The sequence below is a fragment of the Periophthalmus magnuspinnatus genome, chromosome 13 (genome assembly GCF_009829125.3).
Source record: "Periophthalmus magnuspinnatus isolate fPerMag1 chromosome 13, fPerMag1.2.pri, whole genome shotgun sequence".
NCBI lineage: Eukaryota > Metazoa > Chordata > Actinopteri > Gobiiformes > Gobiidae > Periophthalmus > Periophthalmus magnuspinnatus.
This window is the reverse complement of record NC_047138.1, coordinates 16,163,262-16,182,380: the sequence shown is the minus strand read 5'-3', so window position 1 is coordinate 16,182,380 and position 19,119 is coordinate 16,163,262. Positions and strand designations below refer to the sequence as shown.

Here is a 19,119-nt window from a genome sequence, read left to right as displayed (position 1 = left end):
ACCTCTGGTGTGACTCCAAGGCATTCCCAGGCCAGCTGAGAGACATAGTCCTTCCAGCGTGTCCTGGATCTTCCCCGGGGCCTACTTTCAGTGGGACATGCCCTGAACACCTCCCGAAGGAGGCGTCCGGGGGTATCCGGAATAGATGCCTAAGCCACCTCAGCTCGCTCCTCTCGACGTGGAGGAACAGCAGCTTTACTCTGAGCTCCTCATGTGTGACCGAGCTCACCCTATCGCTAAAGGAGCGCCCAGCCACTCTGCGGAGGGAACCCATTTCGGCCGCTTGTATCTGCGATCTTGTCCTTTCGGTCATTACCCAGAGCTCAGGACCATAGGTGAGGGTAGGAACGTAGACTGACCTGTAAAACAAGAGCTTCGCCTTTCGACTCAGCTCCTTCTTTACCCCAACAGACCGATACAGTGACCGCAGATGCTGCACCGATCCGCCTGTCAATCTCACGTTCCATCCTTTCCTTACTCGTGAACAACACCCCGAGACTTAAACTCCTCCACTTGAAGGCATACACTCCCCAACCCGGATGGGTGGGGAGTGTATTATTTGTGAAGTACAATTGGTACACAAGTAATTCAAATGCTTTACAGAACAAGAAAGACATTCAAATCACAAACAAATCAAAAATAATAATCATAAATAATCATCCTCATAAAATGAACATTAAAAGAGACAGTCATATGCACAGCTAAACAGAACCGTTTTGAGCCTGGATTATTGTCAAAGCAGAGGCCTGTTTCACATCTTGTTCATGTTCTTGTTGCAAGAACAAGAACAAGTTTCTTTTGGATTTGGACATTTCTCATCAAAACTTCAGCAGCTGAATCACTCTATCCCTCTGTGATCTCAAACAGATGTAAGCTGTCCTGTTCCTATGGAGATTATCAGCAATACAGTGGCAGCACCGTTTTCATGTTTATTATATGCTAATCAGAATGGCTGAAATAGTTATTTGTGATGTTATTTTCACAAAAGAGATTTATAATTAACCATGCCCACTTTGAAAATCCAATCAATCACAGTGCAATTGTCAGACCCATGTGTCAATAACAAGCTGCAAGAACAGCAGCTCTATAGGTGCAAGAACAAACTCCTTGCCTCTTATGAAGTATGAATTTACCTCTGCCGTTTACATATTTCTTACATAAAACATGGTGCTGTGACTTGGTTTCAAACATCTTGCAGAACCTGGACTGTGCAGTGTCTGTGTGGAGTAGAGCTGACAGACTCAATGTAAATAGTCTTATGGAAGAGACGGAGGAATTAAAGCTCCTCTCTGCGTCAGCCCGATTACACAAGGCACGCCAGACCTTGCTCCTAAACGCAATCCAACAGAGCGCCGGGTGGAATTCACTGCCATTTAAGCCTAGTCCATGTTGGTTAAAGCTGCACTATGTAACTTTTCTGGTAGGGAGTTTGCCTCTTACGTGTGATTAGACTGAATGAAGAATTGGCAGGTGGCTGATAGCTTTGCTGCTCTGCTGGAGCTGGGGCAGCCGGTCGATCAAATTAAATGCTCAAGCAGTGACTGGTTGAGAGGCAAAGCTAGAGGAGGCTGTGATAGGCTGAACTTCATCTTAATTTTACATCCTTCAGGTGAACAAGGGGACCTTTTGACATCTCACCAAATGAAATTAAACTGTTTTTTTTTTTTTTTTTTTTTTTTTAATTAAAGAAGACACAAAAGGTTTTTACATTCACACACAACAATTTTTTCCACAGATGATTCTTTTGTAATGTGCTGTTTAGGGTTAAAGGTGCTTCATGCAACTTTTTGGTGGAGCATCTGGCACTTCCTCATCTCCATAGAGAGGTTAATGCGTTGCCTAGAATGTTCCACAGTATGGTATTAAAGTATTTGAGCAATAGAAACACTAGTAATTGTATAGATGCAAGACATAAATGACAATATGATAGATAATACAGTGGAACATACCTGGTAAAGCAATAACTTTTCATGGAGAAGAACAGTGGGCAGCCCTTCAGAAAAGTTACATAATGTGCCTTTAAGAAGAATTTACAGCCCGATTCTACAAGTGCTTTCAAACCGAATGCACTGCAGGCTCTTGTAACATTATACGTGTACATGAGAGGGTGTTTGTGTGCTGAATGCCACAGCAGCGACACAGCTGTCCTGTCACATCGGCATTAAAAGTTCAGTAGGCAGATAGTGAAAATAACTCCTCCTCACAATACACGCTCTTGAGTTTCTCCTGCCTGTGCTCTGCTAAACAATGAGATAAAAGAATGACAGGAGAGGGACGGAGAGGGACGGAGAGGGAGGGAGAGAGACACAGAGGGAGAGAGAAAGAGAGGGAGACACAGAATGGGAAAGAAAGCAAGAGAGAGGGGGGAGAGACACAGAGAGAGAGAGACAGAGAGAGAGAGAGACACAGAAAGGGAAAGAAAGCAAGAGAGAGGGGGGAGAGAGACAGAGAGGGAAAGAGAGAAAGAGAGGGGGGAGAGCGGGAGAGAGACATAGAAAGGGAAAGAAAGCAAGAGAGAGGGGGAGAGACACAGAGGGAGAGAGACAGAGCGCGAGAGAAAGAAAGAGAGGGGGGAGAGTGGAAGAGAGAGACAGAGGAAGAGAAAGGAAGACAGAGAGGCAGATAGAGAGGGAGAGAGACACAGAGGGTTACAAACAGAGGGAGAGAGACACAGAGGGAGAGAAAGAGAGAGACACACACAGAAAGGGAAAGAAAGCAAGAGAGAGGGGGGAGAGACACAGAGGGAGAGAGACACAGAGGGAAAGAAAGAAAGAGAGGGGGAGAGAGCGGGAGAGAGACACAGAGGAAGAGAAAGAAAGAGAGGCAGATAGAGACAGAGAGGGAGAGAAAGAGGGAGAGTAGAAAGCATGGCAAAGAGCAGAAAGAGAGAGAAAGAGCGTAAGAGAGAATAGAAAGAGAAAGAAAGAGAAAGAGCGTGAAAGAGAAGTGAGTGTGAGAGAGTAGAAGGAGAGAGAGAAAAGGAAAAAGCGAGAAGGTAGAAAGGGAGAGAGTAGAAAATGAGCAAGAGAACAGAAAGAGAGAGTAGAATAAGAGAGAAAAAGAGAGTGAGAGGGAATAGAACACCGAAAGGGAAAGAGCAAGAGAGTAAAATGAGAGAGAAAGGGAGGAAGAGAGAGTGGACATAGGGTGAATTAATGATGAATCAAAATATAAAAATTGCAGTTTGAATGGTCACAACTTGCCAACTGCAAAGTGGCCAGTTACTTAGATCATTTAACAACAATATAATGTCATTACAAACCTGCTTCATTTGAGCAATGCGGCGAGGAGAATTTTTACTTTCTGTTAGATCAATGATACAATTATTTGGAGAATAGAGAATAAAAATCACCAAATCATAAATGAACAAAATATTAGAGAGTGACTGAATATTTATTTCAATTTGGCCAATTCATCACATGTTTTATTTGTGAAATAAAATATTATGCAAATGTAATCATAACTGTAATCTTTTTTAAAAAAGAAGCTGTTTTTGATTTGTTTTGTAAAGTAACCTCAGTGTGGGCTTTGACTCTCTGCATGTTTCCTCCTGAACACGACACGAGTGGCCCAGTCTAAAGGGTCACAACGTTAACTATTTATCACTTTTGTAAAAGAAAAAACTGAACGCTGCAGCCTTTTCAAGCATTTAATCAAGACTGAGATTCAGTCGTTTCTAATCATTGTGCAGTAACCAGCTCGGCTCTTTTTAATGCCGACGTTTATCAGTCCTCTGTCAGTACTGCAGGAACAGCACGTGGTTTGGAGCACAGTTCAGACTTTAGAAGAAGAAATGTGGTTCTTTTTGTGTTAAATGACAATGTTAAAAGTGTCTAGTGTTTAGGTTCAGGAAATCAATATTAATATGCATTTTTATTTGCTTTTAATAAGACTGAATAAAATCAAATTCATGTTCATCAATACAAAAAACAATCCAGATAAAAAGGCCGGTGCTACAGGAGCATTATCACAGATCTACAGCCACACAACAATGAACTCGTGGGGATTGGGACTGAACACAGAGCATGGAAACACAACTTGGCTGGAGTTGCTGCTGGTCCTCAAATGACTGCACGGGGGCGTGACTGGCACCGTCCCCTGTGACTTGGTCCCAGGTCCCAAGTGTTCCAGACCCTTTTGGAAGGTAGTACCTCCAGCGGTCCGCTTTATACAGTGGAAACACTCAGGGTCCTCACTGTACCACCCCTATGGAAATGAGGCTCAAGGTGGTCCCAGACCATCCGAGGGACCTCCAGAATGTACCAACAACAAAACAAAAAAATAAATATTTCGTCATAATGATTTGGTAAAGGTTTAAACAATTGGCCCTTTGATTTGTGGGCTTAAAATCAGCCCACTGCACCAATTTCATCGCATTGTCATTGTCATATACATATTATATTGGTTCCATATTAGGTCATTTCTATATGGTCATTTCAGCATCTAAGAAATGACATTCTATTTTTATTCTCACTGGAAACATCGTGACAACCCTACTAACAGCTAATGCATTTAAGATCCTTCACCTCTGTGAGCACCCTATTGGGGCCTGTTGTGTGCAGGCTTTCATAACATTCATTTGACCTCTCGTAAACCGTTTCACGTGTCGTTGGCGGGTCATTTAAATATTTAAGAGTTTCTGACCTCAGCAGCAGCAGGCCTGCTCTGTACCTCGTCACTGACATGCACGGCTCCGCTCTTGGATTATGTGGACTTCGGTCTATAGAGAAAACTGCTCTCCTCATCGAGTTTTCAACATTGAATCTGACATCCCGCTGCTCTGCCAATGCAACGAGAGTTCATTGATGATAGCAATTTCCATTTATGTAGAATGTGATGATATCATTATTTCAGAGGGTGGGTGGGGACTATGTAACTCTATGGGAGACTCTGTTTTTGAAATAAATCTCCAGACCTGAACCTTATCATTATTAGTTTGGGATTGGCGCCACAAACTTGCCATATTAATCTCATAGCTTAAAGTTCAACTATGACATCTTTGGGGCTGAATAATGGCACCACTTTGTGCAGCTACTGAAAACAAAAAAAAGCACCAATGTTTATAGCTTGGCAGAGAAGATGTTGCACTTTCTACCAGTTTTAGTTTCATGTGGATAAGCCCAATAATTACAGAGATATTAACCATGAACCAGGTAAAATTCTACCATAGAATTCTGCCTTAACTCCAACTCAATTTAAACTATAGAGACTGTAGAATATTTGAGGTAGTAAGTCTCTCATACAAAATTGCATCAGTTAGTTCTAGAGATGGAGAAGCCAGCCCACAGCATATATAGTGCATGTGGTGTTGAATATGTACATTTAAAAACACAGCTTTGGGGGTCCAGTGTGCCAGTGGGGGCTAAAATAACGAGCTCAGTCTTGATAAATTCCTCATTTGTGTCCTTCTCAATATGGATCAGAATATTTTTATTTTAATTTTAGATTCATTAAGGCTGAGGACCTGATTTTTCCATATATTTGAGCAAAATTTGTTTCGGATATTTGTCTCTAGAGGTCAAAATAAGTCCACTGTGTGTGTGCAATGTCTGCATCTAATTCAATATGGGAAAGTGCATGGTTAGCATGCTAGTTGTTGTGAGCATTACAGTGACATTAAATTCCCCAAACACCAACCCTCCACCGGGACACAGGGCCCAGTGGAGAGATGAGGCCCAAACACCAGTCTTCCACCAGGACAAAGGGCCCAAGAGAAAGATGAGCCCCAAACACCTCTACCAGGACATAGGGCCCAGGGGAGAGATGAGCCCCAAGCAGCCCCAGCAGGCTGCTCCATAGATGAGGGCCATGCTACTGGAAAGACATCTCTCTGTGAGTGTGTTGTGACTTTGGAAATGACTAGGAGCCTGCTGCCGGAGGAGCGCAGGGTCCATGAGATAAGAAGGCCCACGACCATTAAGAACAGTAAAAGAACTCCAAAGTCAATCCTGAAGCACACAGGGAGCCAATGCAGTGGTTTTAAAACTGGTATAATGTAGTCCCGCCTTATGGTCTTAGTCAGGACATGCATAGTATATTTGTAGTAATTGTAAACCTGAAATATGCTTTTTGAGAACACCAGAAAGCAGGGCATTACAGTTGTGTATTTGAGTGGTGACGCATGCATCAGCGTCTCTGTGTTGGCTCAAATGAGAATGGGGCAGACTTTGGCTATGTTTTTTTAAGTGATAAAAACCTATTTTTGTGATGTTCTTAATGTGTGGGATAAAAGTCAGCTCAGAGTCCAAATGGCGCTCGGGATTTTCATTTGTGAAGATGGGTTAAAATCCTGTGCTTGTAGTTTGGGTAAAAGTTTTTCTCTCTGAGCGTCAGGACTGATGACTGAAAAAAAGTCTATAAACTCTTTTTGCAGGGAAGCATTAGAATGCTCTGAATGCATAAGGTAAGGAGGATAAGGAGGAATAACTCTGGACCACTGCAACACCTTTTAAGTTGAATTAAAATTTAAATGAAGCCTTTGCTTTTTATGGTACAGTGCCTTTAAGAAAAGGGGGAGTTAAGACATTCACCAATAAAACAAATGAAGTCAGTACAGCAAGCTAGTCCAATATAAAATTTAGTGTTATGGTTATAAAGAAAACAAATTCCAATTGTCCGATTAATCACGAGTTGAAAAAAGAGGCATGAGGCTGAAGTTCTAACATAGGAGAAGTGTATTTACCATCAGTGCTGGAACTCTGTGTTACAATTATTGTGAGAAAAAAATATCACAATTTAAGATTATTTCTGATCTTTTACACCATGACCAATTTTTTTGTGTGTGGCTAGCTTCATGCAATCAAACCTTCTGAATGATATTGTCAATATAAACAAACCAAAACCAAATGTTTAGTTTTACTTGGGTATAGTTTAAATTGAAAAGACTTATTTTTGCATCTAAAATGATCACACAAACGCTTACCATAGAATCATGCCCTTGGCTCTGGTATGCACTCACTCAAGCTGAAGCACTTAAAATGATATACACAGATTATAACGTGATGTAATGTCTCATAAATGATTCAAACTTTGGTCATCTTGACAAAGCATTCATGCACGTGTAAGTGCAATTTTAATGTTGATGCACCCACATGGAGGCAGTAATTGTGACATATATTGGACACATTTTCATTTGTTTTTCATGTTTTACATTTAAGAATAATGTGTTCTTTAGCTGCACATTCTTTCACTTTCTTTTTAGAGGCTAGCACTGGGTGTCTGTGGCTTTCTTCAGGCGAATTAGCAGCAATGCTAGTGTGAACATGACAGATGCTACATGCTTTGTCATGAATACAAGCTGTAAGATCATGAGAATGAGTCCATGAATGAGTGATGGAGTTGGGACTTTTTCGTAGACTTCATGAGAGGTGCAAATTTCTGAAAAAGTCCAAATTGAGTGCTTTCAGATACGTCACAAAAATGGATTACAGTACTTAATTATTAGAGGTCCACCATACCAGGTTTTTAAGTTCAGATACCAATACTTTTACTCAAAGACTCCATTATCAACGGGTATCTGGGTAGAAATAAAAAACAAAAAAAAACAACTTACTCCAAATTTCTTCCAGCAAAATACAATCCAGTGTGCTATGTTTTTTTTTAAATGTTTTTTTCTTGTGAAATAAAAGGTTTTTCAAGTTTTTGACAAATGAATCGGCAAAGTACATTTGTTTTGCTTCACCTAGTATATTACATTACTTGAGTACTTGATCACCGTATTTTTATCGACCATTAAAATATCCATAATTGTAATGTGATAATCGTAATCGTTAACTATACAATCGTTAACTATACAGACTTTAAAGCACATGCCAAAGTCACAGTTTATAAATTGTGTTATATAAATAAGGAAGATTGGATTGGATTGGAAAAGACCTTTTATAACATACAGCAACATTATTAAATCAAAATGTCAAAACAGAATAAACAATTTCTGATTCACATCTATAATAATAGTCAAATGAATCTCATCAAGGCGCAGTTATAGGGGTGAATTTGGAGCCAAGTTGCATATAATTAATTCCGAACGCGAATATCGTAGCGAACAAAGAGCCAATTCGGAGTTACGCTGTTGAAGGTAACGCCTCTTCCCTCCCGGAATGCTGGTTTAATGCTAAGGGGAGTGACCTCAGGCAAAGAAGCCGCCTGATTTGTATATTATTAATATTCATATCTTGAGTTACAGACACAGTAGCGAAATAAAAAAACCTTGGCAAAAATGTAGCTATTAAACATGTCAACAAAACTTAAAAAATACTTATAATATAATACTAAAAAGTCTAGCATTTGCCTCCTTTCAGCCTTATGTCACCCCTGCTGGTCTCTCTAGAACTATACTTGGAGTCTCTGGTTGTGTCTAAGCTGCTTCATCAGATGCACTGTGTGTGAGCCCAGGCGATGCCCTTGGCCGTCCCACCACACTCTCATCACACTTATAATTGTGACAGTTCTGCAGCCGTGACAAATCTGCTTTGACATTTCATGGATTTCAACTTCCTATTTTACACAACATTTTGAGGACTTTTCCCCATTCAGAAGATGTAGCATTTTGTTTTAAGTTGTTAATCACTAGGGAATGGTACTCTTTTGTCATTATGAAACCCATGGAGAGATGATTCTGTACAATAAGTATGAAAGTGTTTTGCGATGTTGTCTTGGCTTCTTTGCTAAACCCTGTGTGACTTTGGAGTTATGGGTTGAGTTTTCGCTCATCCATTAGAGAGTTGTCAGTTCAACTCACTCCCAAATACATATTGCTGTGTTACTTGCCAAGACACTAAATTGCCCACTCCAGTTACAATGGGAAGGGCATTGGGCATAAAAAAAAATCTTTACAAACCATTCAACTCAAAATAAAATCTTAAAATACTAAACTAGCAGACTTCCTCTCCCCAGTCAGCTCATCCCAAGCCCGTGGCCAACTAAATAGCAGTATATTTATCACAGATAAACCAAAAATGTATTTATAGCTTGTTTACCCGTTTCTACTTTCTGTGACCAATCTCTGCCTGCCCATTAGCCTCTCAACCAAGCACTGCTCTAGCCCCTGAACATTTTTCAAACTTGATTTCGATAATAACAAGGAGGCGACAGTAGCTCAGCTGATAGAGTGTCCAATGTTCCAAAGATTGGCAGTTCAAATCCTGCTCTTAACATAAATATCGTGGGTTGAGCGGTCAAGTTGGCGGTGCGATTCTAGCTCCCACAGATGAATGCTGCTGTTGTGTCCTTGGGTAAGACACTTAACCCACCTCTCCCCCAGTGTCTATGGTCACTGGTGTATGAACGTGTATGTCTTCCTTGATGTAAAGTGCTTCGAGTGCCTTGAAGGTGGCAAAGTGCGATATAAAAATGTGACCATTGACCATGTGGCCAAGGCTAGATACTCGATACCAATTTTGATGCCACAGCAATAATTACCATATTGTCTAGTTAATAGTCGTTAAGTTAATCTAGTTCTAATAAGCAAATGAGTAAATGTCCTTAGTTAATGTGATTTTTTTTTCTCGCAGTATTGATACAAATTAGGATTGGGTTTTTGTTACCTCCTCAACCTCACATCTCCTCCTCATCACTAGCACCAGTCTCTTGGCCATAGCAGACATTTTCCCAGACAAACTTGTTCCTTTCTCTGTCTCAATTCAATTCATTCATTACAATACAATGGCTACAATAACATACATATCAAAGGGTTTCCAAGATGTCAATATTGGTTTGATATTGAAAATGTAACTGATATTTTGTTCTTATTTTGTTTGCCTTGAAGTTTTGCATATGAAATAGGCTTAGGGATACTAGTTGTATTTGAATTTGAAAGGGACCACTTTGACGCCTAGGGATTAGGTTTGATAGCAATATCGATATCAACCTAGTTACACAAATTTCTGTCATGTTTGCGGAACTCCAGACTCCCTGCTAAGTTCCAAACAGCATTTTTTCTCCATTCAAACTCTTTGTCACACTTCATTCATAAATGATTGAAATACTAACAATGAGAATGTGCTTATGTGTTCACTAAACGTAGACCAACAAGCATGTTATTGTAGTGCACATCAAAGCTCCGCGTGGATGTTACAAGTGTACCAGTGCACGGAGCCAGTCCCTTTGTGAGTGCATCCATATGAAGGCCATATAATTGACTCCTGTCGCCATGGAGATGTGGATGAGAGCAGAAGCTGTGAGCGAGGATGTAGTGTGGGTTTATCATGGTGTGTGTGGTCGGGTTTCATACGGCACTTTGGAGCACTTCACAATCTATTGTCACCTATTGTCTCTGCAACATTGCACATATGTTGATGTTGTAGCCATTTGAATAATGTAAATGGAAACTTTCATAGTAAATCATGATAGGGCTGATCGATATGGTTATAAAAATCGAATTATGATCATATTCCTGTGATAATATGCTACTATGCTACTTTTTCACACCTAAACCTCTTATTGGTCAACCTTGTCAATCCTCTGAGCAAAGGACAGATGGATTTGGCGACAGTAGCTCAGTTGGTGTTTGTCCACTGATCTGACGGTTGGCGGTTCGAATCACGCTCTTGATGTAAACATCATCGGTCAGATCTACTGTTCCCCTGATCACAGGTTGCCGATGCAATTCCAGCTCCCACAAATTAATGCTGTCATTGTGTCCTTGGGCAAGGCGCTTAGACCCTCTGTGTCTGTGTACACTGATGTATGACGATGTGAATGTATGTGACCGTTTACCATTGGTCAGTCTTGAGTGACAGATGGATTTGACTAATGGCAAAAGTGTGAATTTTTAGAAGTTCACATAAATCGTAATAAAATCAAAATTGTAATCTGGCTCTCAGAATTTTTTTTTGTTGGCATATCGCCCACCCCTAAATTGTGATTCAGAGCTTTGGAGCAGTTGGAGCAGGAATGTGATCGTGGGTAGTTCATGCAAACAACAGTGAACATCACAGTGATGGATGAATACTTTGACAATGTATAGTCAGAATACTGAATACCTCCTTTAAAATATTATTTGTGAAGTATTCCATTAAACTGTTCAATCATCAGAGTACTTCATTCTGAATGGAATACATTCACACTGAGTTTCACTATATTATAATGTAAACATGCATTATTATTATTTATGCATTTATTTCTCACTGACTTGAGAATGAAAATTGCACATGCATCACCACATCAACAACATTTTCTAGTTTTCTAATTCTAAAGCCTTTATGTATTTCTTTGATTTTTAGGAAAGTAAGTGTAGTCTGAAAACAGCCAAATGAAAAAGTAACAGTATCAGAATACACTTAGTCAAAACTGGTGTTCTGTATAGATTTGGTACATGTATTTAGTTACTTCACAACCCTGACTGTATGAACGTCTGTGCTCTCAGTAATTCTGTAGCCCCTGATAAAAATCTATGGTGATATAACCTGGTAACCTTTGTTACTTTTCAAGATAAAACCCAACCCAAGACAAGCACAACAGGCAAAGTCCTCCAGCTGAGGTAGTCCTTACCAAGACTATCTCAAGATCTGGAGATGGGGCCAGTGCTTCTGACATGCTGCCCCAGTGGCATTGAAGAATGGGTCAAATGCAAAGCACAAATGTGCCATACAGCAGCAATAACTACCTTAACCTTTAACATGTTGTACCTGATTTCTAATCTTTTAAATGTCAAAACCAGAACAATTTATTTTAAACAGTGGTCCAAAGTTATTCCTCATACTATATATATTTCGAACATCCTAATTATTCACTATGATGAATTTATAAGAGCTTTTCACAATTTTCATAGGCCAAAGCAGAGTTTTGCCATCACAGTAATGCTAACTGCAACTAGCATGCTACCAACACACGTCCTGATTCTCGGAGGATACATTTAGAATTAGATGGAGACAGCACACAGCAGGCTCATTTCTATCTTAAGAGCTGCTTATACAATATATACCTGTACTGAGACAAGACATTTCATTCCAACTTCACAGATAAAATTGGATACCGCCACTTTCAGAGTAAGATGGACAGTTTTCCAGCAGCAGTTCCATTTTTCTGAATCATCTTGGCTGTATTTGGACGTGGTTTGACCATTTTTAGTTATCGTAGACTTGACGTTGAAAAGTCCTGTTTCTTCAGACTTACTAATTTAAGAGAGACACAGAAAAGGGCAGTGGTAGACTTCTTAAGCATACAAAAATGCAATTATATTTAAAAATACATTTCATTTTAATTTCAAATTTACAACAAAAATGCTACTCCATAACAACCCTAAGAATGCAAGTGCCAGCTCGACGATTATACAGCTAGCTTGATCTCCACAACCATGAAATGCAGTTAGAAAATAGATTGTACCAAAACCAATCATGAGTGCATAAACCACACATCCCTATTTGACATTTCAGTGACACAGAATTTAAAAAAGGATAAGGCCAGCGCTGATGTCCTCGCTACTGTTTTACTCATTGTACCGCATGTACCCGCCAATGTGTTCAGCGCTTTGATTCAATTTAGAGAAAATAAAGGTTAATGGAAGCAAGCCTGTGTTAAACCAGAGCTAACAACATGACCTTTACGTAACTACAAGCGGGTTTTGTAACGGAAAATAAACAAAAGAACATGCAATCGATTAGGGCGGACGGGTAAGTGCTTATGGATAGAGTAGTGTCCCCAGATGGTACAAATAAAACATAATGGTGTGCACATCTCCTGATATTAGTCTTATTGGTACATATACTGTAGCCAAGTGATTCAATGCCACTGTGTAACCTGCCAGTAGTGGGTGAGCAAATTGCAGGGAGATGGAATGGAACCAGGCAGAAGTACAAGCACTACACACAGTAACTTAAATGTGTGAGACTTGATCCAAGATTAAAACAAAATTGGCAAAAATGAATGTATTCCATGGTTGTGCCTGCGTATGGAAAGTTAGAGATTGGTTCCATGTGTAAATGTGATAGTTGCTGCTGTACATCCCTTAAAGGTACAATATGTAACAATATGTGGAGGGTACCCGCCTACTTGTCTCCATGGAGATGTCATTGGTTTGCCAGGAAATGTTAAAAATGATTTATCTCCATGGTGACCCCGTTCACAGCAGGATATTGCTAAGCCGTAAAAACAGCTGTAATGAAATAAATGTGATTGATAGCCTAACTGTAGACTCGTTCCCAGAAAAAGTTTCACAGTGCACCTTTAAGTACTGGAATTATAGCTGCAATAAAGAAGTTTAAACTGAGCTGTATTAAGTCTTGGATTTATATTGAATCTTTCAAAACACAACTGCCCTGGGACTGACTGATGGAGGCATGGCTGCCAATCTGTGCCAAAAGCCTCTCCACCAGCCACCAATTAAACAATTACGCTTACAAATGAACACACACAATGTGGATGGAGTGTTTTGCCCAGTGACAGTACGCAATGGTTATGAAAATGAGATTTGAACCACCAACCACCACTTCATACAATTTATTTTGCATTACATGTATTTGCAAATTAAAGCAAACATGTTTTAAAATGCATTTACAGCAGCTGGTCTTAACCACAATCTTATGCAGTGAAATGAGCTGATATACTCACTTAGGGTCCTCGGCGCTCCCTCCATCCTACATTATTCACTATATACAGTAGAGCCGTCCGACCATGCACCGCACTGCAGCAGCCTGCCTCATATTGCCCTTACTATCACACTGCTTTGTCCTTAGACTCTTTAGTTTTAGTTGCCAAGTTTTTAAGTTTCATTTGCATAAATTAATATAACAGAAACAAAAGATCTGCTACGCTTGCACCATAATTCAACTGATTATCACCCCCCGCAGTGAGCATGCTAGCAGCGATAAGCCATGCATACATTTCCCTTGGGATGTTTGCACTAGTTATCATTTGTCCATGCCAAATGTTTAAAGGTACACTATGTAGCTTTTCTGGTGGTGAGTCCTCTATATTTGTTTTTTTCCATGGAGATGTTATTGTCTTGCCTGGAAATTCCCACAGTATGGCATTAAACCCATTTAGCTTCTTGGATTTAAAACTCATTTAGGTTGCTTGGATTTACTTTTAGCAAGTACATTTTTTAGCAATTTACTTGCTAAAAATGTATGCAATCTTTGTGTGAGTGGGGTTACCTCTCCATAGACCTGACCTGTGCCTTGCCCTAGCCACATCACCTGCTATTCTCCATCGGGCTAAATTTAATACTGTACTGTGGACTATTCTAGACAAATTAATAACATGCCCATGTAACTTTTCTAGTGGTGAGTCCACTATACTTCCTTTTCAACATAGAGATTGTTGTCTTGCCTGGAATGTCCCACAATACGGCCTTAAACTCGATTACATTGCTAAAAAATCACAGTGTGGTTACCCGGCCATCGATCTGACCTGTACCTTGCCCTAGTGATGTCACTCCATCTGGCTTCATTTAATACCATCCTGTGGGACATTCTAGGACATAATAGGATCCCAACCCTCTACCAGAGAAGTTACATAGCGCCCCTTTAAAGAGTAAATATCGTAAATTGATAGAACTAGCTGTGTCAAATAAACAGATATTTAGCACATCTCTAGAACGCAAAGCTTGAATATAACTCAGATTGGACTTTTTCATAATACTATCATTAAAAATGTATTGGTTGGGACTTTGGTGACCCCTTTGCCTCCATTTCACTGCTTTCCAATTGGGAGTTTTAAAAGAGGGTCTCACTACTGCAGGAAAAACAGCATGACAAACACAGCTGTAGTGAAGGACAAAGCCAGAGCATTAGATAACAGGGGTAATTACAGTGCCTCCAAACTGGAAATGCTAATAATCACATAGAGCTGCTATTAGACACATGTTGTGTGTAGGCCTAATGGCACGTTTCCTAAAGGAGAGGACAGTGAAGGCATGAGGGCAGAGACGGGGTGATGCTAAAAGTATAGACGGAGAATTGTAGTTACTACTGTAGTCACATTTCAACAACTTAAGCCACTTCCTGCTTGTTTCCATGGAAATGGTACTACAGACTTTTACATAAAACGTATCTATCTCCATGGAGAATGTTCCGAAGTATGGTTTTAACTTTATATTTTCATGGAATCACGCAGGTGACTTTCCACTACTTACCTTTAATGTGTAAAATATAGGAAATCACCAATACTCCTCCTCTTGCCTACTACACCTTTCAAATGGTGGTGTTGTTAAAGGTGCATTACATAACTTTTCAGGTGGAAAGTCCCTCTCCATCTTATTTCCGTGATGATGTTATTGCTTTGCCGGAGTGTTCCCAAGTAATGCATTAAACATACCTACTTCCATCCCCGTTAACAGAAATTTGGGGGCCTGGGGCAACAAGCCTCACATGGCCCCCCTCTAATATAAATGAATAGGAAGAGGGTTCAATTCTGGGCCCCTAACACCCACATGTCCAGGACAACAGACCCCACCCGTGTTGACTCATCTATCTATCTCAATGGGATAAGTAGATCTTGCCACCAGTTCAAGTTACAGGTCAAATCTGTGAAGAGTCAATCCAGCACACACAATTAATTATGTTTTTGCACAGTGAAATTTAATGTAATTGAAATGAAGTATATTTAATGCTATGTGAAACATTCCAGGCAAAGTAATAACATATCAAGCCCTAGTACTTTTTTCCACCCGACGACGTCATTAATGATGACAGCAACAATACATTTTTAATAGAAACAAAATAGCATTAGCTTGCCACGATATCAAATTAACACGCTGAATGAGAAAGTCAACTATGGTATCATTTTACTCATTCCATTGGATACAGCAATGACCAAAAGACAACATTTTAGCACTTTTATTTTTATTTTGGGACAGTAATAAACTTTCATTCTGCGAAATCCACATTACAGTGATTACAATGCGGTTGGGTTGTTGCAGAAAGCTAACTCAGTTTGACTCCCCAGCAATAAAAGGTAATCACATTAGGAAGTATAGCATTCTGAACACCCACTATCTCCACTGGACAGGTCAAGAGGAGGGCTCCCATTACTTCCACAGCTTTTCTCTCTGGAGGTCCATGATTGCTGCCTTTAGTGAACTGGATTTACCTGTCAGTTGCTAACAAAGATGAAAAGACCAGAACCAATCTTTCTGCTTGTATAAAACCCTAGCAACAGAGCAGAGCATGTTTGTGTGATGGAGGGTCTAGTCAGCGGCAGTTTTTGTCCACTGACCATGACATGGTTTTGCTCATTACTACGCCGATCCAAGTGTACGCTCACAAGCACTTTTCAATACCCACTTTCATTGCATGCGTGGCTCTCAACACTGGCAGTTATTGATGTACATGTCAGAGCGGTAAGAATGGGTCCACTCTAGTTTAACTTCACCCTATGAAAAAAGCACTTCCATAGCCATGCCCCAAATGTAGTGCATTTGAATACTAATAATGTGTCAAATGGTTTATGAGAGCTCAAAACTAGTTAGATAGATATTAATACAGTAATACAGTCTTCCTTTTACAGTTTGAAAATCAAGTAACTCTCCATACCTGATGAAAGAAAGAATGGTGGTAATCTTTTACTCCACAAGAGTTTATTATCTTCTCAAATATAGATGGAATGGGCCAATTCTTACACAGCTATATAACACGTTTGAATCAGTTTGGTCTTATGTTATTTTTGTTTTAGGTCATTTTCACATTGCCACTAGTTAGGTCAATGTAAAAGACACACTCTGAACCAAAGTAAACGGCTGGTCCAAGACCACATGATACAGGAGGTCTTGGAGCAGCTCCACCCTCCCTTTGGAGCAGGGAGAGTGTGGCGTGGATGTGGATGACCTACACAGTCCGCTGTGACAGTGAGCAAAAAGTGCTCAGATCATGTATGTTTGTGTGAATGAGTGCTGCAGAACTGCTGTTTGATACGTTTGTCTGACGAGGCAATTTGGATGAGCTTAATATCAGTGACCTCCTGTCTCTGTCTGCACAGGTGAGCCTGGGTCTGTCCTTATGTCGTTCAAAAAGCTTTTTCTCCTCTGCCACCAGCACGTAAAGTCTTCATGGTGTGTTTAGTCACAGGTGATAGAAAAGACCACCACGTATAGGGGAAGCGGATGTATGCGTGTGTATTCACAGGGCTGTCTCTTGAAGTGCGTTCTCATTGAAATAAATTCTTTGATAAGCTGATGGACTTACACATGGCTCATGGTGTTTGTGGTGAATGCATGGTGTATGTGAAAAAGACCGCCCAAAAGTAAAGTAAACAGAACTAAATCTAGTACCACTGGAGTTATTCCACTGAGTCACTAACGTGTTAAAATGACCTTAAGGAAATAAATGCTATTGTTAGTCTCTGTACTGGTATGATATTGGTTATAGGCAATTACTCAAAGCCATAGTATTAAAATCTGTATCAAAGCTTAAAATACCGGATAGTTTTTAGATAAATGACAGATTCATGCAAAACTTCCTTGGCCTCTCAGCCCTCACTGACCCTTCAGGTTGTATCAAAAGCCTGTTTACCCGATGAGTCAGTGCTCATTTGTGGTTAAAAATTCAATGATCTATGGTCAGTCTTAGAAAATGAGCAAACTGCCATTGGAGCAGTGATATTCAGCAATGGACTAGTCCTTCAAAACTTGTGTAAGCTTTAAAGATGGGGCAGTTTAGTTCTATGGGGTATTAACCTCTAACTCATAACATATTTAGATCACAATGTTACCTTTTATTGTTTTGAAAATGCTATATTCACTGAAAACAACATATTAACATGTTTTATAAGTCTCTGAGTCCCCTTTCCCTTTGCTCCCTGTGTTAGTCACTCCCCCTTCAGAGCGCTATCACAACACAACCAGCATGCATCCTGCCAATGAAACTACTGCACATTGCATCAGGTTTGTCAAATTGTAGTGTACAGTTTTGTATCATGTTTTTGCATTTTTATGGAGAATTGCCATGTGGGAGCATAGATGACATAAGCTTGTGACCATTGGACAGAATCTTACAACTAACCACAAACACGGGTTGAATAGGGCCCGAGAGAGATCGAGTAGACAAACATGCATGGATGACATCTAAAATCTCTACAGGCATGTTTTTGATGAGGGAACAACATTATAACATGGTAGAAAATTAATTGTGCATAATACCTCCTCTTTAATCAACGAGAGAAAAACTACAGAGAAGGTTTTGTTTTTTTAACCTGCTGATCAAACTGAGGTAAGTGTGGTGCAAAAAAGAATTCATTTTTAAATATTGCACATATTAGTTATTTCTAAATTCTGCTTACTGCTATATCTGGAACAAATGATGTAAACTTGATAAAACTATGTGCTAATATGGTCAAAGCTGCCGCTAGATATAGTGTCTCCATTTTTATGATCCTTTTATAGCCCATTGCATTTTTATAGCATGTATTAACTGTCCATTTGAACTTTGTCGGCAGTCTATGGCAGGGATTGTAACTCTTTTGCATATACTTGGCATCAATGTTGCTGCTTATGTTTGTGTGTGTGCAGTGAAGTCTATAAAGCCGCAATTTACTGAAAATCCATTGGAGCGTTGTGCTGTAGCGCGGACTTATTGATTGAGTCCCAAGCTGCAATGTAGAGAGAAAAGTGCTGGCTCCGCCTTTTCCTGCCTCCCCCGAGTGCATTTGAACCATGTGTGCATGAGGTGTGAGCGTGTATAGGCAGCGGGAGGTCTGTATAGTTAATGCGCCATTCAGAATATCCAGTGTGTAAAGAACTGTTACACTGCTACAGCTTTAGCTTCTGAAAGTGTACTTCTATCATGAATGAACAGGTTGGTTGGTTATTTGGCCACTCTTAAGTCATTTATATTAATATGTTTATCAGGAAACACCATCACTAAGTGTTAGTGACCATTTTGCTTCAATATTACCTACCATTTTGCTTCAATATTTTTTGTTGTATTTTTTATTTAAAACCAGACAGACATACAAGTTAAGCATTTCTAAATACAACAGTGTAGGTCCAAGACACATTAATAATAAGACATACCGATTCAAATAACAAGACAGAAAACGGGGACAGTTTGTAGACAAGACAAAAAAATGATAAAAAATACAAATAAACCATGAGTATTTATGTTGTGTAGAGTGTGTGTGTCTGTGTGGCTAAAGCATGTTGATGTTGAAGGGAAGAGAGAAAAAACAAGTGAGAGGGGTAAGTGA

The 19,119-nt window shown here is 39.9% G+C and overlaps 1 protein-coding gene across 2 annotated transcripts in view; it reads left to right on the top strand.

The window, feature by feature from the left end:
• kcnab1a (potassium voltage-gated channel subfamily A regulatory beta subunit 1a) overlaps positions 1 to 19,119 on the top strand; it is a 153,667-nt gene that overhangs the window by 53,725 nt on the left and 80,823 nt on the right. The window lies entirely within an intron of this gene.